Source organism: Hirundo rustica, chromosome 10 (genome assembly GCF_015227805.2).
Source record: "Hirundo rustica isolate bHirRus1 chromosome 10, bHirRus1.pri.v3, whole genome shotgun sequence".
NCBI lineage: Eukaryota > Metazoa > Chordata > Aves > Passeriformes > Hirundinidae > Hirundo > Hirundo rustica.
The window spans coordinates 20,386,828-20,412,812 of NC_053459.1; the positions used below are offsets into that span (position 1 = coordinate 20,386,828).

Genomic DNA, 25,985 nt, shown 5'->3' on the forward strand with positions numbered 1-25,985 from the left:
GCTGTAATTGCAATAAAAGATGCAATCCAGTTCAGATGGCTGCAGCTGACACCAAACTCAGGGGGAAAAAAAAAAAGGAACAATCCAAGTTTCTTGAACCCAACAGATGACAAACAGACAAAAGCCAGGTTTTATCTTCATTCATTTGGAGCACAGCAGGAATCATCCACGCCACAGAACTGGGACACAGACCTTAAATCCAGCAAAATGTTTTCTTTTGGTCTGCATTAAAGACAAAGCAATAAAGCAAGAAATAAAGCTACAATTTTACATAAATAAAAGAAACCAGGGAACACAATACCCTCAGGCTACATACATCTAGACACTAAGACTCCTTCTGGTCTCAGAATCAGTTTGATTTTCCTCTTGCATTTGCGCAGATCTAAAGGAAAACCTCTTCCACCTTTGCAGACTCTGTTCAGGAGAGGTTTGGTGACCAAGGTGGATGCCTGGAGAAATAATAGGATTATTGCCTGTGGATGTTCCACTAACTTCCTAGGTTAGGAGCACAGCCATGTATTGGAAAGGCAGAACACATAAAGCCTAAGTTCTTTTTAAAGCTGAATTCAGTAATAAGCTAAGTTTATAAACAGTGGTGAACTTTAAGCACTGCTCTTGTGCGTGTAACCACAGAACGTGGGCACCAAGGAGCTGTACAACCCTTCCTTGCTGCTCTGCTCATTTGTCTCTGTCCTGACCACTGGGAGGGGCCCAGGGCAGGCAGAAAGTGTGCTCTGAGCGCTCCTGATTTCTGGGAATGGCTGCAGGCAAAGCCAGATCACTGCCCTGCCCGTGCACGCACACATCCCCACCCAGCGCCCAGCCTGCGACGGATTTCAGGTCACACATCAGTGAGCTCCCGTCCTTGCACCACCACGCAGTGCTGGGGCAGGATTTCCAGATGTGCAACCTGTAATCTCTGATCTCCAGCTGAAGAGTGCAGTGGTGAGTGAAAGAATGGTTTATGGAGCCCTGAGATGTCCCTGAAGGATGTGAAGAGCCACCTTCAGCAGAACCAGATGTCAGCACCTGCTGCTTGCTGACTCCAAGACATCCGTGCCAGCACTAGAGCTCACCTTAAAAATATAAAATGCAATGATATCGCAATAAACAAAGCAATACACTGCACTTCCAAGCCAAATTTCATCTTTCACACTTAAGGAGGACTGTATTTGGGATAATATTTGATTAAAGTAAATTTAGGGGGCTGAATTTTTGCCCCCAAGATGTTTGAAATCTTACAATATTTAGCATTTCCATGAGTCCAACAAATACCAAATCATTATGCTAGACCAATTTCCATCCTCCTTTAAAAACAAACAAACAAACAAAAATCAACCCACAAAACCCTCCCAAAACAATCCCTGCAAATACTTGAGAATTCATGTATGCAGCAAACAGATATTTGCATTATAAAAGGAGTTGGAAATGCCATAAAGCAGAATAAGAAACAACATTGAAGTGATACATGGGGAACCTTCCACTTCTGTATCATCTCTGGAGTGTGCTTAGAGCTACTCAGTCTGACACTGAAGTTTAAAGCACAAGATGAAAGAAGAAGCATTCACTTCACAGCTGTACACAGGGCATTGAAGGAACTAATCCCTCCCTCAACCAGAAACCTGCCACATGGCACGGGATGGAGGGAACATCCATAATTACATCCAGGCTCGCATTCCAACCTATTTTATCACCCTGTTATTAGTACAGTGCCTTCAGCATTTTGGATGAATGGCCAAGTGGGCGTTGGAAAAGTCTGTCTTGAAACAAGGAACACCCTGGGGAAGGTGGAAACCTCCTCACTGATTTGAGGCTTCTATCAGTGCAAAGGGATGTGCCAGGTTTCCTAACTGACCACAACTGCAGCACAAATGTTTTCTTGGGCAAATTATCACATTCATTTTGCTCCTCACTCTTTCCCAACCTTTCACTTCCTATCCTATCCTCTTGATTTTTAGCTCAGCTTTTTCAATCCCCACAGCTTAGAAAAGCCTCCTTTTTGCACAGAAGACCTTGGGTTTTTTTCAGTTTCATTCGAACACCCTCCTCCACCGTTAGAAATGAGCCAATTAAACCCACAAAGGCCCTTGTCAGTAGTCCCTGCGATATCGATATGGTATTTACCTTCCTAAGATAAAGGCACTTGAGAACTATTGACAGAGTTTAACCCTGTGCTGTCTGGAGAGCACGGGCAGCTCCAGCTGCTGATCTCAAATGAGACTTGAGGGTAAAAAGTGAAGCAAGCGATTTGCACAAAGCAAGACAAGGGGCAACCCAAGCCCACAGAGAAAATCTCTTGTTCGACCAAAAATTGAGAGAAGCCCTTCTTTCTTAGCCCATCTAAGTCTCCAGAGTGCAACATAGCACCGAGCTTTGATGGGTGCAAGCTGCCACTTTACTCTCTCACTACCAAAAAGGACCTCTCCCTGCATGTAATCATCCCGAAATTCAGTGGCAGACATCTATTGTTAGAGAAGATACCATGCTATAGCAAGCACAAATTCCCTCCAAAGCAAAAGCCAATTAATTGCATGTCTTACAATTTGCTAAAAAGAAACAAACAAACAAAAAAACCCAATATTTAATTGCTTTTTAATAGAAAATCTTTACACTTTTTGCAGATGATTAGGTTATTTCACAGTTTATTATAAAACATTTTCCGTTATCATTAACTGAAAGTTAATAGTTTTCTGGCGTGGTGGCTGGAGTGTAGTAACTGCAGTGACACACCAACATGAATTTTAAGTTGCTGCGTACGGCAGCAGTACAAATCTGACCTGCCAGCCAGAAACAATAGACAGAAAAATCCAAGTATATAAAAATTAGAGCTTACATTTTTCAAGGTATTGAGCTTCCCTTTGTCACCAGAATAAATGGTAGAACATATAAATGGAAGAACTTTCCTGGAGTACAAGGCCTAAATTAAATGGCTAAAGGGTAACTGCAGTTCTGGGTTCAGAAGCTGTTGGAAGCTTTTAGAGAACTGGGCACTTCAATGATTCTTTTTCCCTGTGAAAACTGCATACATTTCACTCTTTTTAGAGAATGAAAGCAGACAAAAAAGTATTATTCAAGTTCTGCTAGGGCTCTTCAGAGAACACAAAATTGGGGATGGTGCAGTATTTTACATTTTGCTGAGAGGGCTCTGCAGTCAGATGGAGATGCCACCCCAGTCCTGCTCTGTAAAGTGAATGCAGATGCAAGCTTTGATTTAGACATTCAGTCCTACATGAAAACATTTAAGTCAGAACTTGCCACAGAAATCCTTCAGAAACCGCGTGATTGTTCCGTGTCCTTGAAACTGCCACAGCTGTCTGCCTCACTGAGGTCCATCCCAAAAAACACCTGACGCTCACACAACACATTTTGTCTCTGTGTGCTCTTAATAGGCTTCTGTTTACCTGCTGGAGTGCAACCTGTCAGCTTGGCCACCTCAAATGCCTGCAAGCCTCAGTGGTATTTGTTTCCATCCCTTTTGCTCAAAGCCAGGCTGAGCGAAGGCAGCCAGGAGGGTTCGAGCATCAATACGCCCCTGGCAGACACTCTTGGAGGGAGCAATTTCCTGCCGAAGAGTTGGCAACAGCCACCGCAAGCTGCCCCTCTGAAGTCAGCTTTGTCCTACTTTGCTGAGCTTACTTTTTCAATAAGAGGTCACAGTCACGTGCACAAAGTTTGAGAAACTTCCGATGCCGTGTATGGTAACACATGGCTCACCACAGGGTGAAGAAAAGAAGGTGAGAATTTAAGTAAAACTACCAAGCAGGATGGGACAGAGGTACTTCCATCCCTTGCTGTAACTGGGAGGAAAGTACAGTATTTCTCAAGGGTAGTCTTGGGAGTCTCCTTTAAAGAGCTCCTTCTAAGCCCTCGGTACAGCTTTACAAACATCCTTCCTTTTAATACCAACACATCAACACAGCGCTTGGCACTGGGTTCACTGTATCTCTGCACTGAGCCAGCAGCACTCATCTGTCCCAGCACCACACTAATTCCCTCCTTGTTTCAGACATTTGGAGGGAAAGCACAAAGTGCTTTTGGTCCCCCAGGCACCTGCTCAGCACTCAGAGAGCCTCTGTTATTTCTGTCACCGTGGTGAGCTGCCCTCCACTGTCCTTCCAAGGGCCAGCTCTTTGGAGCTCTCCAACCCAACCCATCTTTCCCTTTGTAGCTCCAATTCTCCTGGACAGGGAAGACTATCTCTCATCTGCCTCAAAGCAGTGTCTCCTCAAAGTCCATCCTGGATATGAGAAAAGAAAGGGAGCTTTACATTACCCTGCCTTCGAGGACACCTGCACTCGAGTTTTACTGCGGTACAGCCTGTATTTCCAGTCACCTGAAACAACTATTTCTGGGGATCACCTACAAACAAACCTCATGAATCACATGCAGACCAACCACCAAACAACACATTTGGCTCCAGGCCTTATGTGGACTGGAAAGGTGGTCTGCATTTCTAGTTCTGTTCGCAGCACATCCTGCTGTGAAATCCAAACTTCTTAAAAGCTTTTCCTTCTCCTCTGCAGCATCTGAGTAAGAGCTCAGTGGGACATGGAGCCACTGATTTCAGAGCAGATCTGAATTTCTAGGTTACTATTTTAAGCCTGACTTAAAATTTTTACACTAACAATCATCATCTAACAGCCCTGGTTTGAAAAAAAAAAAAAGCAGAAATAAGGTTCCAGTCTTTGTCTCATCTGGCCCTTAAAATTATAATTCTTCCACAACAGAGAAGTTAATTGAATTCCAATTTTAAATGTACCTCTAAGACAAGAAACACACTGTACACATTACAGCATCCCATGGCGAGAAAGAGTCTTTGATAGAATTAGAATTTGCTTTCTTGCATTTCAAATGCAAATTTCTCTGGAGATAGCTAAAAAAAAATCTGGTAAGAAACAAAAAACTCTTCAGCAATAAAATATTTTTAGTACATAAACAAACCAAAATATTCTCATTTGCATATGGTGCATCTTCATCTCTTGTGACAGTTTTTATTTTTATCCTTTATGACAATGCTACTGACAAACTAAATAACCAGAAAAAGCAGGCGACATTTCTGATGCCAGATGCTGAAGATCAATAGCTATTTCCCAGAGTTTATGGCATAATTAAAATTTGTAACAGGAATAATTTTCTCTTCAACCCCTCAGGCTAAGTCTAGAATTATTGACTAAGTCTAAGTTATGTAGTGTAGCATTTGTTATTATGTTTATGGATAATATAAAAGATTTTATGCTTTTTACATGTAATCTCCTAAGTGTAGAAACAGTAACTAGGAAATAATTCTCTCTGTCAGGAAAGCAGGCGTTAGAAACATTTTGTTGTTCAGGTATGCAGAAGACAGTATTTATACAATTATCTGCTAGTTAAGCTGTGCTGCAGTTTACAGGAGGTGGCCACAATGCCCAAGAACTACCAGAAAACTGAATTTCCAGCAGTTTACAGGAGGTGGCCACAATGCCCAAGAACTACCAGAAAACTGAATTTCCAGCCCCTCAGAGCTCGCAGTGCCTCTGTTCCATGGAGGGGGTGCCCGGTCCCAGAGTCACTGGTGCTGCCAGGAGCTGGAGCAATATATGGCAATTTAAATTAAATTTACTGCCATATGGGAATGGCTGTATATCTAAAACCCAAAAGGTCTGCCTATGCCTTCCTCTACCCAAGGCATACAGACAGCAAAGAAGAGAGCAGAGCTGATCAAGGACAACCACACATCACTTGAGTATGGAGGGAGAAACAACAATTCTTCTAACACAACCATTCCATGGCTTGAGTTTACTGTAACTTCAGACTATCAGGTCAGATAGACTCAGTTTATAAGTGAAAAGATAGATTTTTTTTTTTTGTGAGTTTTTGTGAGCCCTAAAAACTCATCCCTGGGCAGTAGAAGAGTAACTAGATTATTTCTTGCTCATGTCTCAATCAAGGCTAATAACAACACAAACCAAATTAAACCCTCTTGATACCAGTGCAACCCCATTACTTTCCTTGTATTTTCACAAATAAAGCAAAACTAGAAAGTTGGTAAACATTTCTGCTGATGAGGCACAAGAACAAATACAGTCTGACTCAGTCCCTCTTTGCAAGGCTAGCAGGAATAAAATGTGGTAAATTTAATTGTGTTATGAAGGCACAGAAAAATCTGAGCTTACACAGACAGCAGAAATGCCACTTTTAAAAGCACCATTTGAAGAAAAAGATTAATATATATACAAATTGACAAAGCCAGCTATTATGCCTAGCACTATGGATTCACAGTAACATTCGGGCTAAAAAGCACAGCTCCACTTTCTATAACTGTCTCTACAGTGATGGATTTGGTTAACTTTAGCTTATGCTTTTTCTTCTCCTGAATGCTAAGAAGAGCTTCAGGATATGACCAAAATATAACCAGAAACTGGAACAAGGCAGAAGCAGCTGCAGCAACACTCCAAGAGAGCTGACCCTTGGTACCAGGCAGGCCCAAAGGTACCTCTGGCTCTCCACCAGCTGAAACATGAGAGTGGACTCTAAAAAGCCCAGAATTTTAAAATTGGAGTGAAAAGCTCCAACATGACACAGAACATGCACATTTTTCTCAGGAGGGAAGAAGATGACAAGTCTCTGAAGTTCACTGTTGGCTTGCAGTGACTTCTAGCCACTTGCCTGATTTACATGAAGTCAATCTTTCTTGCTTCTCTGATTGCTGACTAAATGCAAAATGAACAGATTTGTTGTTATTAGTCTCAGTGCTATATATCCCATAACCAGGAGACCAGGCCTTGAGGGGGGCAGGGGAGAAACAGAACCAAACAAACACACCCCCCCAACACAAAACCGAACACTCAGGAAAAAAAAAAATCCTGAAGATCTGGATCAGAATAACATAGCAACAAAAACCGAACCTCGCTTATCTTTAAAAAACACATTTCAAGAACTCACTGCAAGACACGATAGCATTTAGGACACTGAATGGTGGTGACCAGTGGAGATGCTGGTTTTTTCAAGAAAAGGAAGAAGACAAATAAAATGAAACCTCTCACCATCACCACCTTTTCCACTAGGACTGGGGAATGAAACCCCTGTACGGAGATGGAAAAATTTCCAGCCACTTCCAGAAAACTTCCAGTACTTGAAGGAGGAGGGAAAAAAGAGAGCTTGTCAGGACCTGCTATGAATGCAGAGCACTCTTTAGTTTATGAACTAGTTCATATCTGCATAAGAAGTTTACATAAAACCAGATTTCCTTTGCCTGAACTGCTCAGACCACATTGATATTCCCTCTGCGCCAACCTCGCTCTTTGCTTTTCCCCAGTAAGTGACTGACTTTTAGAAAAAGAGGTGCAGGAGCAGCCAAAATAAACATAACCCTTACCACACACACTGAACAATGATGTATTGGGGGAAAAACCAACAACTTCCCTTGGATCGCTTCCCTGGAGTGGCAAACACTGAATCCGACAGACGCTACTGCTGACAAGGGCTAATTCCTACATTTGGTAGAATTTCAAAGTTTAAAGCAGCTTTATGAGGAAAATTTTGCAAACACTTTGCAAACATCATCCTTTTGCTATATATCTACTATGTTTTCAATTTCAGTTTTACTTATTGCAGCAAGATGTTGCTATCTTGTTTCATTTTCATGCACGCATATTAGGATGCAATCATCTGCAACCCACCTTTAAGAACTGGAAAGGATTGCAACAGCAAAACAACAATAATACCAAGCAGATTGGGAGAGGAAAGTCTTGGGCTTGATAGCCAGGTCTGTGGTCAATTCTCTGCATTGCAAACAGATTCCCTCTTATCATGCTTCAATTTATGCAGTTTTCTCAGATTTAATATGCTTATATTAGGGATAATATTTGTGTAGAACTGAAATCTCAATTCCTCATTTCTGAGCACATATAAACTGGGAAATGAAAGCTAAAAAAGCCCAGGTATTCCTGTGATAAAAGAGTTAAAAGCACCCTGAAAATGTTCGAATGACTTCAGCTGAAGTTAAAAGAGTGCTCTGTGCTGTTCCAGCTCCTGATGGCTCTGCGGGACTATTTAAATCTTGTATTTTTCACAGCACCAGGATAGTGATCAGAACATACTTCTCCAGCTCTCTAGATTCACCACTTTGAAATGAAAGTCAAAAATCTACAGGAGGCAGCAATAAAATGAATTATTTTAAATTACCTATTGTTACTGTACCTGGTTGGGGAATAGAGCCAAGCTGTGCAAGAGATGCTGTCACAGGAAACCCTTGCTATTATCATTCAAAAAGAGCCAAAAAGGGACCCAGTGATGTTCTGTGAGTAACTGTCCAGAGAGCAAACCTCGAATCGCAGGGCTCAGGTCATCCAACACCAAGGGGAGAGGAAGCACTTTCACAATGCACCTTCAGAATTGCCACTTTTTGTCAGAGAAGCCCCCAGTTAATAATTGCAGCTGATTACAGCATTCATTAGCGTTATTCAGAGTCCTGCTCAAAAACACCAACCTGAAAGAAAATTATTCACGTAGCCCAGCAAGCTGGGTAGATCTGGTAGCCAAGAAGCAAGAAAGACATCTGAGACTGAAATTTGCTTCCTGGGACATTCCCTTCTCAACTCCCAGGGCTCCACACAAGCACACCAGGATCTTTATGCAGGCTCTTGATATTCTCCTATCACCTTTCTCAGCAAAAAGTAGTAGCTGCTTCTTTTAGACCTGGTCTGTAAATATTTCATGAGACTACATATATATTGATCTAAAAATCAACATCGGAACACAAGAACAAACCCTAAGGAACACACGCTCAAAGCTGATCCAAAGCCCAGATTAATTACAGACGCAATCTGAATTTGCTGGGAACCGCTTTTAGAAATAATGCAGTTGTTTAATAATATGTTTATATAATATATATAATGAAACAAGTTACAAAAATGTTTAAGTTATGTTAATAAACAGCACACGAGGGAGCCCTGAAAAAAATACCAAATTTTTCAGGATGTTTTATTCATAATGCTCATATGACTCCTCTCATTCTTGCTCACTTATTTGTGCCTCTCAAGAGCCAAAAGAACAAGCTGCTTTAACTTGAACTTCTCAAATCAGCTCTCTCCTCTGTGGGCCAGAGGCAAGCGTGGATTACACACACTTAGCAAGCCAGCAAAGCTGCTACCATCCTCTAGCAGCACAATACAGTGTAAAATCAATTACAACTCATGTACAAAGTCATCAAATTAAAGTTTACAGTAATTGCATCTTGTGGGGCTTATATTGTCACATTCTCCAGTAAACAGTACTTAATTCATGGCAAGACTGAAAACAACAACTTGTGTGAAGGGAATGGATCTTGACTCTAAAAGCAAAAAACCCAACGACGACAGAAGAGGGAATAAACCCCAACCACCACAAACGTAGAAGGCACTCCCAGTGAGTTTCAGCGCGTTTCCGAAGGGCTCTCAGCGCGCTGCCTGAACCACGAATCAATCTGTGGCTGGCAGTCAAAGGCCCATTGTTCAGAGCTTTGCTCTTTTCACTTGTCACACCCCGGCTGCGGGAAGGCGGCTCTGAACCACTTCCAGCAGCAGCCAAACAACAACGGAACCAAGAGTTAATTTGTTCTGCGGGCTGACTGTACTGGGTGCAAAACAAAAATGCTGTGACGGCAGAGCGACCTTACATTTACTGATTGACCAGATGGCGAGAATTACTGACTTATGTAAGCCCCAAGCCTCCTTCCCCATCTGACGGCTGCTGGGGGAAATCAAATCAAGGGCTCTGCATAGTCTTTAGGGCTCCATCCTAATCATCAAAACACCATTAGAAGAAAATGCCGCAGGGAAAGGCAAGGAGGGAGCAGGACTGAAACCCTGGATCCTCAAAACCCATTTATTGGTTTTTTTTGGTTTTTTTTTTCACAGCAGAACTGAAGCCATGAGTACAGCACAGCAAGGTTTGTGCACCTGCTGCCCAGGCCGTATCTCTTTTGCTAATGAAGAAGTGAAGCCAGCCTCCAGGGCTGTCAATCTGGCACCTTTAGTAATTCACACAAGCCTCAAAGTTCTCTAAAAATAAATAACATGAAAAGGAACCCAAGTTGTCTCGCTAGCAGTGGTTTTGACACGTATCTTGAGTAATGTTAATCTCTGCACCTTTCTTTCCCTAAAAAGTGCCAGCTGAATCACCAATTATTTGGGACAGTTTCTAGAAACAAGCACACATGGAAATAAGGTTGATGGCAACTGAAAAAATAAAACTGGGTGTGTGCATGTGTGTTTGCACACATAGAATTTTTTTTTTTTTTTTTTTTTTTAAAAAGCCCCAGAATTACCGCACAGCCCTAATTCTTGTCCCATTTCCATTAATGCAAATCAAGAGGAATTCCATTTGGCTAAGCTCACTCAGGCTAATGGAGAAAAGGCACGAATTAAGCCAGAATCACAATCATAGTTCCCAAAAGACCTGTATAAAATACAACGTGCTTGAAAATATTTTCCATCACTTTTATTTGTAGATTATATTGGCAGAAGTGACATAACTCCCACATACAACACAAAAAATAAGATTGGAATTACACTGGATAACCTTCTGAACAGCAAACCCCTGTAACCACAAGTCAGGTCCTGAATGAAGAAAGAGAGAAAGAAACAAAACCAATTCTTTCATTACCATGCCTAAAATGGCATTCAGACCTGTACAGCACTGAATATTCCTGGTGCTTTATTCTATATTAAAATCTGGATCAAATTCTAATTTGCCACCATATGTTTTCTGAATACTTCCTACATAATTATTAACATACAGAAAAAAAAAAAAAAAAAAAAAAAAAAAAAAAAGAGAGAAAAAAAGACAGTGGAATAAAAGTTCTCTGTGAACTAAACCCGCTCCAGAATTAATGGAGTTATTCCCTATTAAATATAGAAATCCGAGACACACATTTGAACCCCTGGATTACATGTGTGCATGCATATAAAGAATAACTTCAAGGGAAAAACAATAACACATCTTGTCACTGACCAGCAAGCTACCACTCTAGCTCTCTGGAAACCTTTTGCAAATTTTACAGCAGTTTAAGGATTCTTGCAAAACACAAAGTAGACACAAAGCTCTATCCCTTGTATGCAAAGCATGAGAAGGAGGCCAGGAAGAAACTGGTAAAGTCAAGCAAAAGAAAAACATAGGTTGAATGTCAGGGGGAAAAAACACACTGAATGCTAAGAAGATAAAATAATGGAATAATTCCTCAGGGTGATAATATTTTCTGGGATGTTAAAACAGCCTGTTGAAAGAAAAAAGGGCGTCTGGGAAAACATTCTTTCTCAAAGCAAAAATTTGACATTAATGTTGCAAAAGAAGGACTAAGCAAGATTTATGAAGTGTTGTGCTCAGGATTCTACTGAAAATTTAAAATACCTAGGACAGAATACTCTGCTCTTACAGTTAGTCACACAAGTGCCCACAAGGGTTGTTTTACATGCATGTGTTGGTGTAACCTCAGCACAAGGCACAAAAGGGAAAAAAACATAAAGGCAACAAGCTGAAATAAGCCACAAATGCCAAACAGAAACAATACCCTTCATCTCCCTGAGTCTGCCATGCCCTGCTCACGTGCAACAGGCAGGAAAATTGTGCAAAATAGTTGTGCAAAGCACCTCCTACCCCAAAAACGTTCGCAAAAGGTTTAATGAAGCTACAGAACAGCAACCTCAACGTCCACAGATCGCCTTAAATTGAAAGCAGCCTTTATTGACAGCACGGTGCCAAATGCTTACACAATCTTATCAGACCTTTCCTTGCCCTCCTAAATGCAAGCAGTGGAGTTTTTTTAATAATGCATTGCAGTGATGAGTGATGTGGATTTCCTCCTTTCCCCAAAACACACGCAAGGACAAGTCCCCTCGCGTGGACGCGCTGCCGCAGCCGGCAGCAGAACAAGCTCCCACACGCAGAGCAAGGATGCCCCAGAGCTCAGACAGCACAGCATTCCACATGTGCTTACCTGGCAGGGCTGCACTCGCTGCACTGGGCTCATCCTCTCCCATTTCCACAAAATTACAAACTCCCCTGAGAGGAGCCGGGCTGTTCCAGCCAGGGGACCTGGTTGTTGCGCAAGCTGTGACCTCCTGACTTTGCACTGTGGCGCGGTAACCCTATACCTGACTTTCTTCTGGGAATAATCAGTATCCTGCTTCCTGAGCTACCTGGGCCTGCCTGACCTGTTTCTCTATAAACTGACATCATATCCTTTGATCTGCTTTGATTAACATGTGCTTCGGGCAAGGCTGCTTTGTCTCCTCTTGGGCTCTCCTGCTCCTTCGCTCCCCACCCTCTCCTTTCACTTTCACACAGGCAGCAAGATGAAGGGTATCTCGGGTGCCTGGCACATCTCTGGTTCGTGGCAGGTGTTTGGGAAAAAATGCCAAAGGCCACAGAGAGTTTGCAACTGCTTTTAAAGAACCTGTGAATCTGCATTGCGTAGGAAACCTAAGCATTAGCTACCAAACCAGTGCCTGGGATGGGAACTTTGCAGCTCTCCACCGAAGACAAAATGATTGCTGCCCATGCAGAGCCCACGGGCAAAATCTCTGCAAAGAACCTCAAACCCAACCCACCCTTCCCCAAGGAAAATGCTTTCCTTCAACACTGCAATTTCAATATTGTTTTGACTGTTTAACAAAAAGGGCTTCTAAACAAAACAAAAGGTTGTTTTGCTTGTCTTATCCTTCCTCTCCAGCACAAGGAGACAATCTTATCCAGCCACACTCTCAGCTGAGTTCCAAGAAAATATTTACTCTTTTCTGCCACGTAAATCAAATAACAGGTGTCTGATACATTTGTAATCAATTTGTTGACAGAGTACACCTGTCTCTCTGCCTTCAAAGTTAGTTTTATTTCAACATCTACATTTGCAACTGCCAATGACAAAAATCAAAGAGAATACACAGCATTATTTTAAAGGAACAAACAATTGCAACTTAAAAAGAGGTAATTAGCTCTCCCCGTGTTAATCTCCATCTGGATTACACTCAAAATGGTCTAATCAATAGCGTTAGAAATTTTTTGTAATCCAGAAGCAATTAAGTCTGTTTTTAAAACTAAAATGGATTGTTTTTTCTTCTCTGTTTTTGTTTTTTAAGCACTGAAACAGAAATGCAGAGGGTAAAAACAAAAAGATGGGTTTTTCAAGATAATTCATTCAGGCTAGATAAAGCATACTTTCAAGTAGAATTTCGGAAACAAACTATGCTAATTCAAACAAAAATCTCATTTAGGAGTAAGAACATCCCCACAGGCAGTACCACCCCTCAAGGTAAGCATCACATAAGCCAAAGTAAAAGACATTTATGTCCTGAGTTTTGCTATAGAAGGTAAATCAGACATACCCCAAACCTCAGTCATCAGAACAGTAAATTCCAAAAGAAGTTCTCACTTAGTTTGCAGAAATGAAGGAGTTTACAAGAAAATCCTCATGCTTTATTCTCGCCTGATCATTCCATTAGTTGGGTTAAATCGACTGCTCCACAGTCAGAAAAGGCTCTTTACCAAGCAAAGAGAGAAGAAAAATGAACTTAGGTTTGAAATTAGGCCTTTTTTTACTTTATTTCTGTTAGCTTAGCTGAGCTATTGGTATGTATTCCCCCATAATCAGCTCACGGCCCAAGATGCACAGTCAGTGGTTCCTACAATTCACCAGGCTCATCCATCCTACTGACATTTACTGCCAAGGAGCTGAAGCTGCCCCTGGCCAGCTCAGGGTCAGTGCAAGGAGTGAGACTCCAGCAGACACCTGGGGAATCTCCCCAGCTGCTCTGTGACTCCCAGTTCCAATGCTGAACATCATCTTTGAATTAATTCAGTGAGTTTTCCCTGGAAAGTACCAGGGAAGCATTCCACTGAAACATCCGTTTGGTGGGCGGAGGTTTTCAGCTCAGCTCCAGTGCAGCTTTCCTCTGCTCAAGGACAGAGACTAAATGAAGTTATTTTGGTGTGCAGAGAAATGAAGAAGTAAGAACTTTGGTGGCTTTGTGTTCACCTCAAGAGTGAAAAACCAAAGTGGCCTTTCCTGAAAGCCTCTGTTAGGACAGCTACCAGACAACAACTGTGCAAGAGCAGACACTGAGCCTTTATTAAAGGCTCTATGTCTATTCCTGCTTTTCAACCAGGTCCCTGTGAAGAAAAGAGGTACCTAAATTGCACAATCCCTTCCTGGGGACAGCAGGGGAGAACATTCAGAAACTCCTCCTTGACCACCAAACTTGGGGAAGTCAAAGACTTGGTGCTGAGCTTCTATAAACAAACAAGTTTGATTTGCTCTGTTTTTGAAAGACACATTTAGGAGAAGCAAGTTTATTTATCAGTGATGTTCTGCACTGCAAAGCAAAATATATTTGATACTTAACTGATGAGAGAAACATCTAAAGCATTTCTGCCCTTGCCAAATATCAACTGTCCATCTCTTGAAAGAGAAATCCTTAAATAACCTACGTTAGTATCACTTCTGACCATGGGAAAATTCACAATAATTAGTTTTCACCGTCACTACTGTATTCTATCACGTGTCGTTCCCCCCCCCCCCCCGCCCCCAGCTCCATAAAGAGAGCTACTAATTCCAGAGAAAACGGAAGTCTAAGGCAATAAAAATAACTCTTCTCCTCAGCTACTGAGTACCAGCACTTCCTTCAAGAGTAAGGTTTTGATTTTAGGCTTTTAGCACCTACAGAAGGATTTTGTAGTTTAAGTTCTAGCATTTTCTCACATCACCTTCTGTTAACTCTTAAATATTTTTAAGAATTCAAGGGATGAGAGTGATAGTACTGAAAATACTTCTTCCCTTGAAACAAAGCCTACAAGTGGGAATAGCGCAAAAAGGACGGAAACTCAAGATTTTTCACACTCCCTCTCCCAACAACGACTGATGGTGAGAAGTGGCTTTCTTGCTTTTATGTTCTCCTAGGACTGTTTGTTGTGCTCAGTTCTCTGCAATGATTTAAATGGAGTGTTTTCCAAAGGAGTAGCTCTTAATTCACTCTCCCTCTCCAGAAAGACCCGAGTGTGAAAATGCAGTGGCTTTGTTCTGCTCCCAGGGAAAAAAAAAAAGTGATTCTGTGTATTTACTGCTCATCAAATACAATATTTCTTAGTCTAAAGAGTGCATTTGTCAGTGAACAGAAACGTAATTTGTTGATTGTAGTGATCAGGGCTAAGAAAGAGAAAATTCAGTTATTATTCTGTGCATGAAGCCATGGCAAGCAGATCACTGCATCATCCTGCTGGCAATAGGGATGACCATAGGTCTAAATTCCATGTCATTAGAAACAGAGCACACACCACTAATAGTGCTGAGAATTGACAGAGAATATTAATTTTGGCACAAGTAGAGTAGACGTGCAAAGCTAGAGAGGCCCTCACAACTGAAAGCCTTCAGAAAAGCAAAGATTTCCTCTATGAGCTGGCCCAAGGGCTTTCAGGACCCACACTTTTACTCAAGAATATTGTTATTTTATACAATTAATGCAAACAAAGCAGTATCACCAACAGCTAACACTGCTGCTGTCATTCTCTATTGGTAACATGCTTCGTTACACTATATACTCTGCAAAGGGAACAAAAATACACATTTTGGGGTTTGGTTTTTTCAAAAGAATATCATTCCAATGTTTCCAAAATGTGAGTAATTAGACCCATTTATTACATATGAAATTGCAGAGATAATAAAAATATCTAGAACTGAAACATAACAACTGTGACTATGCAGAGTTCCCCCACACAGTTGCTACGATGACTCTGACCCAGGCTCTCTGAACACTTGCTCCTTGATAACCACGTGTTTTAAAGTGTATCACAGGACAGAAGCAGCCAATAAAGCTTCTTGCACTGACTGTCGGTCTGGCTTGATGAGCTGACAGCTTTGACAAGACAATAATAACAAATATTTCACTTTCAACAGGTGCATTTCAGCAGGAGTGCTGGGAGTACAGGGACAGTGCCAATCCTGTCTGCCTCACTAAACCAGAGGGGCACAGATTCTGCTATTTCTGTATTGTTGGCACTCAGGGTTTTTTTTGTTAGTGCTATTTGTTTGTTATTTGTTTGTTTTTAAGAGCAACATGGCTATTTCATTTATCTGATGAAAAATGGTACAGCAAAAGGAACAGCATTATTTGGCTTGCCTCTAAATTACAAGCAGTTGCTTAGGCTACAACCTCAATTAAAACAGGAGATGGGAGGGAAAATATTTTCTTCCACAATTAAAGTGGAAGAAAATTAAAACAGAAACAAAGGCAAGGATAACCAGTCCCAAAATCCACAATGAAAAAGGTTTTCAATGTCTATGCAGATGATGCACTTAAAAAAAAAAAAAAAAAAAAAAAAAAAAAAAAAAAAAAAAAAAAAAGAAGAATGTCAGCAGCAGAGACCTTGCACAGACTGCACCGAGCAGCAAGCAAAGCCCAGGAAAGTCTTACTCCATCATGGATGAGAAGCTCATCCCACATTCCTCATCTTGCCCAAGTTTTATTCCCAACTCTAATTGTGCTAACCACTTTTTCAACACTTACAAGGATGCTGTGGTGCTGAACTTCAGACAGATGCAAACATCACCGCTTCAGAGCTTAGTGAGAAACAAAATATATTTGTTCCCATTTATTTCTGAGCATTAATCACAGGTGATTACTACTGAAGGACCAGAAAAGGCTCCCAAAGACCACTCTGACCCACAGCTCACTGCTGTGGACTGAACAGAATTAAGATTGAGGTCTTCCAGACCCCAGAGGAAGTGTTTTTTTCCCCTTTAGCCACTTTGCTGGGGGATGGTTGCACAGAGGAGCAGCCTCCTCTTTCAAAAGCACATCCAGCAAAATGACTGACGTGTTGTTCAAGCTCTCTCTAATCCCTTGCTGAGCGAGAAAATCACATGCCAAGGGAATTTATTAGTATGCAGAAAAAAGAAGGATTCATTATTTTTTGTTGTTTTGTTAATAATGCATACATTATTTTCACAATACCTGATTTATGGGTAATTGTTCTGTCTCTCTGAGACTTACCAGTCCTGACATGATTGATAAATGTAACACAATTTGTGACCTGCTTTACCTTTATGGCCATAAGAAAACTCAACATCTCTCCACTCTCAAAATCCTGATTTGAAAGGCTGAAACAAGACCAACTTTCTTCACCAGAAATATTTTTTCCTCCAAAGAAAACAGGTGCTTTGTCAAAATGTAATTTTTGAAGTTCCTTTAAATTCCACTTTCTAATCAGTTCCTGCTCCTCAGTTTTCACTCCCAGAGCTTTAGTAACCAAACCTCGAAAAAAAACCAAACAAAAACTGTTAACAATCAAAATCAGCAATGGCCCCCTGACTCACTTCTAATGTTTTATACTTCCTAGTTAATGAAAATAGAGGTCTGTAGAAAATAAATAACAACTCAAGTTTCAACAGCTTCAGACTTCAGCAGCTGAAGGATGAGAGCACAGAAGCCAAAGCTGCAGACACGTTACTGGGAAGTTGGTTTGCAGAAAGAAAAAGTAAGGATTAGTTTCTCCTGTTTCCTTTTAATTTGGTCTTTTCTGTATTCAACAAAATTAAACTCCTGTAAAGGTTTGATGCACAGAAGATGCTTTTTAATCTGAGGCTATAAATGATAGTAATGCAGAGTATACAAAATATAGTAAGAACAATTTTCCCTGCCCTTTGATCCATTTGATCATTCAGGAGAACAGCAGAATTAAACCAATGCTTTTTAAAGATGCTATTTGTTTGACTCAAAAATCTCTTCACAATTTATTTCTACCAGCCCTACTTTTGATGAACCTTGTAGTTATAATTGAAAGCAAAGGAAAAAATGCATGACAAAAGTAAGCAGCTTAAAAAAGGAGAATGGAAGAGTGAGGGAATGAAACAAGTTTGTCACAAGAGAGCTCACGTTATAAATGCTAATATGAACTCCATCTTGCACAACTAAGAAGTAAATCTTACAATTCTAGGATCACATTAGGAAGCACAGAGTCTAGAAACCTAATACAGGAAATCAAAAGCTGATAAGCTCTAAAAAGAAAAAGAAAAAAAATAACCATTTTATCCTTATTCTACTCTCTTAGAAAAAGCACCTTTTCAAAAATGGGTTTAGATTTTGGCAAGATGAACACATCTCTAGATCCATCTAGCACAGCTGGGAAGGGCTGCAGCTAAAGTAGGTCAGCTTGCATTCCAGGCACATATGTAAGCTTTTATAACAAATTTACTATATGAAATACAGCGATTTAATATGGAGATGGATTTTCAAGCCAACAAAGACTTGAATGCTGAAATATCTCCTACCACAGCAAATATAGAAGAGCCAGGAAGAATCTTATGAGTGAATCTTCAACCACTAAAGATGGTTCCAACAGGAGAGCTGTAAAACACATATATATGTATATATAAAGATATGTATCTATGCATATCCTACAGAGAAGCAATACTATGCTGCAAAGGACCTCACTGTGTGGGGCTGCCCCATACAGTTCCTGCAATGCCACGAGCTGCAATCCACACACCCCATCAAGCAGAGCCTGGCAAACAGCTCCAGAATCCAGCAAAGCAACCAAACTCTGCCCTGACACATCATCCAGAGGCTAAACAGGGTCTCTGACAAATACTTCTGATCACACCTATGGACAAATGAGGGCAAAAACTGACCAGAAAAGCCTCTGACCTGACATTCCCACACCAAATAAATATTCCATTTATTACTTTTCTAGACAGCAGACTTGCTGCCCTCTTGTGCCACGTGTGGTTGTCTCCTGAAGCTCTGGTGAGCCATTCCCTTCACTAGTCCCACTGATGCCTTTTCTTTGATTCTAAAATTAAGAGCCAGACACGGTTAAGGGATAAAGGGTATTTACCTCGGTATTTAACAAGGATTTTTGCAGGGCAGTAACTGGCCAAGGTGGAACACACTGAAATCCACACACAGAGTAGATCGCACATAAAATGTTACAGAGCTTGCAAATTGGCGTGTCTGACAAATACACCCTAATGAGAGGCTTGAATGACTAGTGTTACATCCGCCTACCCCAAAACACCTCCCCAGATGAGTTTAATCCTATTTGTCATGATGCAAACTGCAAACTTTTAGAGGGGACCTTGGTTTCTCAATACAGCGCAGGATTTTCTGGCCTCCAAGCCACTGGGAGGCCTTTGGGATGTTTGGTCTTCTGGCCTAACAGGATACCAGAACTACGCTAAAATACCAGATTTAAGGATTTACAAGTATGCATGCTAAGGGTACTGAGAATACATAAAAGGCGTATCAATAAAAGAAAACGCAAAAAACCATCATGGCATCACCACAGTAGGAAGGTAGCCAGAACTTCCTGCTACATCTCAGTTTCCTGCTACCTAAAAATAGTGAATCAGCCCCCGCATGGGCACACACAGGAGAACAAGAAGCTTTCCTAGAGCTGGCAGGCTGTAAGGTGAGCACAGGCTCCCTGACCCAGCTGCTCCATGCAGGGCACACGTCCAGCTCAGCACAGCCTCACCCCCATCGCCTCCTGGCCAGTGACAGCCCTGCACATCACACCTTCCCACAGCCCCCTGCACACAGAGAACCCCTCCTTAGTCTGCAGCAAAGCACATTTCATTCGTTTGTAACAACCAGGCTGCAAAATCAGATGGGCAGGCAGCGGGACGACACAAAGCCAGGCTGAGGTTCTGGCCCAGCTCAATCCGAGTTGGGCTCCAGACTGAATAAATTCCTCCTTTTTTCCAAACTGGTTGTTAGATCAATTATTTACCATAAGTAACTCCCCATACCAAGCCTTTCTAGCATGGAATAACACTCTTCATTGCTGTTTGCATCTCTGAATCAGCTTTGCAGTACTGCTAAAAAGCAGGAGCTCTGTTGTTCCAGAGAGAGTAAAGGCAGCAACATCTTATTCTCCCCAACCAAAGAAGGGAAAAAAAAAAAACAACAAAAAAAAAAAAAAAAAAAGGAGAAAAAGAGAGAGAGAGAAATTGTTTTTAGATTAGCACTGTTTTCCATTTCTCCCCAAATCCACAATAAAGTTTTATTTTTCCCAATTTCAGTTGCAGCACTGTACTCTTAGAAAACACAGCTGTTGGCTTGGTATTTGCTTGTGTGCAGTTATTGCTTTGCTTTCTGTATTTTCACATGGATTTCTTAAATACAGAAGCAACATAGGAAATGAGATCTAAAATCCATCAGTCATGACCCCTTTTTTTCCTGTTGTACCATATGCTTTAATCAATAAATTGTCTCCGTATCTCAAAATGGATAGGCTATTATGTAACACAAAACAGCACAGAAGCCAGAATGAAAGATGAGAAGTTAATCTTGTGTCCATAATTAACAAATCAGAATCTCACTTGCATACAGTGCTCATGGTACACACAAAAAAAGTAAAATCTTTTAATTCTTGTCTGCTCTGGGTTGAACTTTCCATGACTTTTTGTGTTTCAGTTCCATAAGAAATGAAGCAGCTCAACAGAAACTACTACAGTATGGGTCAATAAAAGAAGATTAAAACCCTTGCAAAAGTAAGTTGAAAGTGTCAAAACCAGATATTTAAAGCATCACAGTGTAAGTTTCCTTAACCAACACTTCAATGTAACCAATGTTTTAAAAGATCAGTAATACTGAAATTTCCTAAGACAGCAGCAGGCATTTCAACAGAAATCTGAAAGCATTTAATGTACTCCACTCACATTCCTTACTAAAGCTGGACAACAATGATTTGAAGTTTAAAATTATTCCATTTGAATTGCAAATAAAAGAACATGTCTGATAACATTACAGAAGTTGGTCGGGTTTCCTTCAACAGAAATGCATTGTACAGACAGAGAATAATACAAACTGCCCACAGTTTAAAAAAGGAAAAAAAAAAACTTACTTATTGTCTTGGTTTGAATTATAAGTATTTTAAGGTATTTTGCTGTCTTAGAATCTGCCATAGGGGAGAAAGCAGCCAGCAATCTGGACATCTTGAACGTGAACACAGATACATCTTAAAATTTTAATTTTTTCCTTCATTGACACAGCAGATTAAAGCACAACTTCAAGGCTTTGGATCTGAAGTTTCTGTAACACCAGTGCAGTTGCAGCTCTCTCAATGCTAGTGGTTAAATTTGGATTACAAGTCCATCCACAGGCAATTACAGGTACAGATGATGAGAAAGAGCAATCCTGCCCCAGACCAAGGCTGCCCTGAAGAATACAAGTTATCACAAAATGCAGTCCAGAGCGGTTTATCCAAACTTTCCCATGAATCATCATGAGCTGCGAAACATTTCTCAATACCCTGTAGCAAACTCAGGGCTTGTAATATGAGTATAAACCATTAAAAAGATAAATAGTAAGTCAGAAGTTACAGCTTACAAGAGCAGGAAGGAGAAAGACCATTTTGTTAATGACAATGGCCTCAAGGCTTTGGCTATCCAAACTGGAACATTTCAAACCTTTCACCTGATTTTCTGAGGATCTCCAGTCACAAGGAAGCTGTTCCACAGAGCTGGCTGCTGCTGCCTGGCCTCTGGGTGTTTGCTTGGGGACAGAGAGGGAGAATGGAGTGTGCAGGAAAAAAAAAAAAAGCTAGATGAAAATACGAATAAAAATCATAATATTATTCCAAGTCTGATAACTACAAAGCCAGCGGTAAATTTAATGGGTTTCTTTGCAAATTCCATCAATACACTTCCATGCAAACACTGTATTTTGATAGCTGGTCAGGTTTCAGAATATGCCAAAATGCTCTAAAGTTTCAGCCTTAAGAACAATGATTAACTAAAAGCTTGAGCTCAACAAGCAAAAAGGGAAGCAAACATTTGGCAAATGACAATTGCTCTTGCCGGTAAGAGGTGTTTGATTTTTTTGTTTGCTTTAAGAATCCCCAAGATGATACAACTGTAGATAAACACACACTTTAATCTCACATTTGCCTGGCATAGGAAATGGGCACAAAATTTCCAGGGAGATCTTTTCCTGTTTCCTACAGTTTTGACCTCACCATGAGGCACCAAAGTTGTTTCTGAGAAGCAAATGTGCAAACAAAATTACCGTCTCTGGAAATGTTCAAAATACACCGGATTGCTCAGGCTCTGCAAGCCAGTCGCGCCTTTCTCCTTAATAATTACCTCCAAAGAAAAGAAAAATATTTACTGGATCAATATTCACTTGATGACAACAGCCCTTCTGGGGTGATGCTCATGTACTTTCCCAAAAAGTCGTCTGGGGAACACCAAATTAACACCACTTCCCTACGTACAACCCCACTGCAGCACAAAGAGACACCCACCCCTCGTGCTGACACCCATGTTCAAAACCCATTTGAATTGTTTAAGAACGACTCGTACAAGGTCACATCTGTCAGAATCCTCAGTGTGTTCACAGCCTGGCATTATTTTTGTGTAAGAAGTGAAACAAAGCGGATGCGTCACTTCAGAGCAATGTTTAACCACAAAGGCTTCTCCTCAAGGTTGCAATTATAACGCGAACCCCAGATCATCTAATGATAATTTTCAGAGGGGTCGTGGACTAAGAAAAAATAGTTTTGCCTGGAATTAGGTCTAAGAGCTCTTAATTTTAGGCAAATCTCTTCCTAGACAGGGCTCTCATCTCGAAAGCACAATAACTGCATGGGACAGGAAACACGCATTCTTTTACTTGAAGTAAAACGCTTGATTTGCTTCTATTCCTCCCGTGTTTCTCTTTAGAAGTATGAAATAGACAGAGACAAAACATGCAAGATACAAATCTAACCCAGCCACGATACATATTGAGGATAAAGTGTGCAAACCCTCAGAAGTCAGTCTTTATGAGCTCAAGAGATGAGCCGGTGTCAACTCGGACGCAGTGACAGGGGACCTCAGCCCATCCTCCCAGGTTGCCAGGCAACCGTTCCTGTATCCTTGGCTGTATTCATCAGCCATTAAGCACCATCAGGCTCCCTTTCTTTCTTTCCTCCCTCACCCAGGCTCCCACTCTCAGAGATGGATGAAAGGGAGGGGGAAGTTAAACAATATGACTTTCTTTCCAAGCAGAAGCAGCATTCTGGGTTTTAATAGCTGATAGGTTTTAGCCAATTCACACAACTCAGACAATTGCTTTGTAGTGAAAGGTACAGCGTGATTGCGAGGTATGGCTGTATTAGGAAGAGGGTTCTATTAAAAGTTGACATTAATGGACATCTAATATTAGACAATGATGATCTCATGCTGACAGTACTAAAGTGCCCTTTGGATTTGTAAAAAAAAAAAAAAAAATAAAGCAACAGATGACAGGTTTTCTAAACCCAGAAGAATGGCATTCAACATGAGGAAGCGCTGCTCTAAATCATGTCAAGATAAATAAAAACCAATTGATCTCAGAATCAGAAATGTGCTGTTTTTAACTTATTCCAGGGAAACAAAGCAGTACTTCAACCACTGGAGGTACCGATCCAGTCCTCAGTATCAGTGCAAATACCACCCCACTTCTGGGGCAGTTGTCTCCGTGCTGTTCTCAAGCCATGGGTTCAAATCCACGGGCAGGCACCAGCAGGGCAGTCCTGCAGCCCAAGCAGAGCTGGGCAGTGCAAATGAAGGTGAAGATTCCTCTCCTCCCAGCCCCAGGCTGGCTGCAGCCACAGCAGCTCTCACTCAGCTCCTCACACAGCAGCCCAAGTGTCCCCCGTGGCACAAGGCAAGTGGCAGGGCCATGCTGAGGACACAGGGGAGGACACAGCCCTTTCAGCTGAAGCCCACTCTTGTATCACCTCACGCTGCCATCAGACAACCAGCAACTACTGAATCTGATTCGGTTCTAAAGTCCCTGACACTTAAGGGCAAATGCTGGGCCTTAAAATCAAATACATAACTGCACAAACTTTGACAGTGAATATTTCCAAATTACTGTGCTCCTGGGATGTGGGTCTATGTCTCATGTCAGTGTCCAGCCCCAATACTGGGATATGAAGTAGCAGGTGGTCCCTGTGATGTCCAGTTACATTGGCTAAATTAGGGGCAAGTTTTGTTGAAAATCAAGTTTTTTGAGTACAGCAACCCCACTGGTGTGAGGTTCATCCACAGACACAGCAGGGCATATAGAATCAAGAAGTTCCAAACACTGGAAATTACCCATTCTGAGTGATTTCAACGAATGAACAAGACATGCTAAACATTCAAATGAGGTACAACCACGATAAAGGACACCGAGTTGAGGTTATGAATTCTTAGCTGTACTCACAGGTAACTAACTGGTCATAAAGTTTTTTAAAGAATTCTTTTCTGCAATGATTTCACAAACAAAACAAGCCTGCCACAGCAAGTTAAACAATTCTGGAGGAGAAAGGCTAAAAATATGCAGTTAGAGGATACATTTTCCATATACATGAGAAATCAAAGCATATACATACATAATGAAAGCTGTAGAGTGCTGAAAATTAGTCTCTGGTTTGGCTCTTACTTTCCTACAGATATTTAATTACCCCTTCATCATTTTCACTGTCTTGCTCCCTATACCAGGAGTATGGTACCATGAAAGGAAAATTAGGAGGAAGAAAAATGTAACTTACCGTTCTACCAATTTTGTTTGCAACTGAGCTCCCGACATACAGAAGCTCAGAGCTGCAGCTTGATTTTCAATTATTTATACTTTGTTGCCTTTTTAATTTCATATTTTCCATTCAATTAGAATGATCTCTCCTTCATATGCATATTCAATTTTCAGACAAAACCAGACAGTTGCCAAGGCAGTATGGAAGACACATAAGCATTCATGCCACTGTCATTTCTTTTAATTACTGAAGCCATACTCAAATTACTGGCTTATGCTTACACTTCCTTTTGACTAAATTTTAAGTTTGGCAACTTAAGTTCTTAAAATACTTTCTTTATTCTGAGCACATGATATCCTCACATTTCTTCCAAGCTGAATAAGAACCACGATGAGAAGAAAAGTTAGAAGAGGTGGGGTTTTTTTTCATTTACCTTAAAGCCAAGATGGGATCAGCTTTGTAGAGACTTCGTCATGAAGGCATATTCTCAATCTGGCCTCTACACTAACTCTCTGCAAAAGAGGAATACATCACATTTTATAATACCATTCATTGAAACAGAAAACTGACCATTTGCAATGATACAAATTGTAAATATAAATAGAAGATGCATTTTCCTGACACAATAGCAAAGTAGAACATATTTCAAAGCATGATGGTACTTAGGAAATATTTTTCCTACTTAGAGAAACAAAATGTCTGCCTAAAATGTTAAAATCAATGTCCTTGTATCCAGCAAGGTCTGTTTCCTTAAGCAGCTGACTCCTCAGAAGGGAATTTGTGGTGGCACTCCTGCTGTACTACAAAACACTGGACAATAAACAATTGTTTTTGTTATCCATCAGTAAACAGGAAGTGTTCTTATTACAAAGAGAAACAACACTGATATTATGATCATTTCAATTTTTCCCCTATTTCCCAGTAGCAACCTCATTATCACCCATATAAATCTCCCTCCTTCTTTAATGAAATTCAGTTGTCAGTGTGTTCCTTCCTCAAGCAAAGCAAGGTGGTTCAGTACATATTTAAACAGTCTCTGTGCATATCACTGAAGTTCAGTCGTAATCAAGGCTTATAAAGATTCCACAGATTGCTCCACTAATAAGCTTCCATTGCTACGCTCCATAAATTATGAAACAAAGGGGGAAAAGGACCAATAGCAACCAAGTTTTGTCATAACTTTCTGTAAACACAACCATATCAGTAAAGAAGTAACCAAAAATTAAAAAAAAAAAAAAAATTAAAAAATATAGAGAAATGCACTGTGTCTGTTTAAGGAAAGGCTCAGTGCCATGGTCTGGATCACTCAGTGGTGTTGGGCCTCAGAGGTCTTTTCCAACCTCACTGATTCCATGACTTTTTTACAATGTTCAGAATGCAGAACCCAGCCAGCTCCTCCATTACTCCATTTCTGAGGACCACAACCAGCAGTAATCCAAATAAACAAAAAACACACTCTACTAGCAGCAGTTGCATCTCCCAGATATTTGGCTTTA

At 40.9% G+C, this 25,985-nt stretch overlaps 1 protein-coding gene across 6 annotated transcripts in view; it reads right to left on the minus strand.

Annotated features, from left to right (window-relative positions):
* The window catches only part of NAALADL2 (N-acetylated alpha-linked acidic dipeptidase like 2), a 430,994-nt gene that overhangs the window by 303,145 nt on the left and 101,864 nt on the right, over positions 1 to 25,985 (minus strand). For all 6 annotated transcript variants that reach the window (XM_040074855.2, XM_040074854.2, XM_058422010.1 and 3 more), the window contains one exon: positions 24,923 to 25,001. The gene's annotated coding sequence lies outside the window, so the exon portion shown is untranslated. The remainder of the gene's footprint in view (positions 1 to 24,922; positions 25,002 to 25,985) is intronic.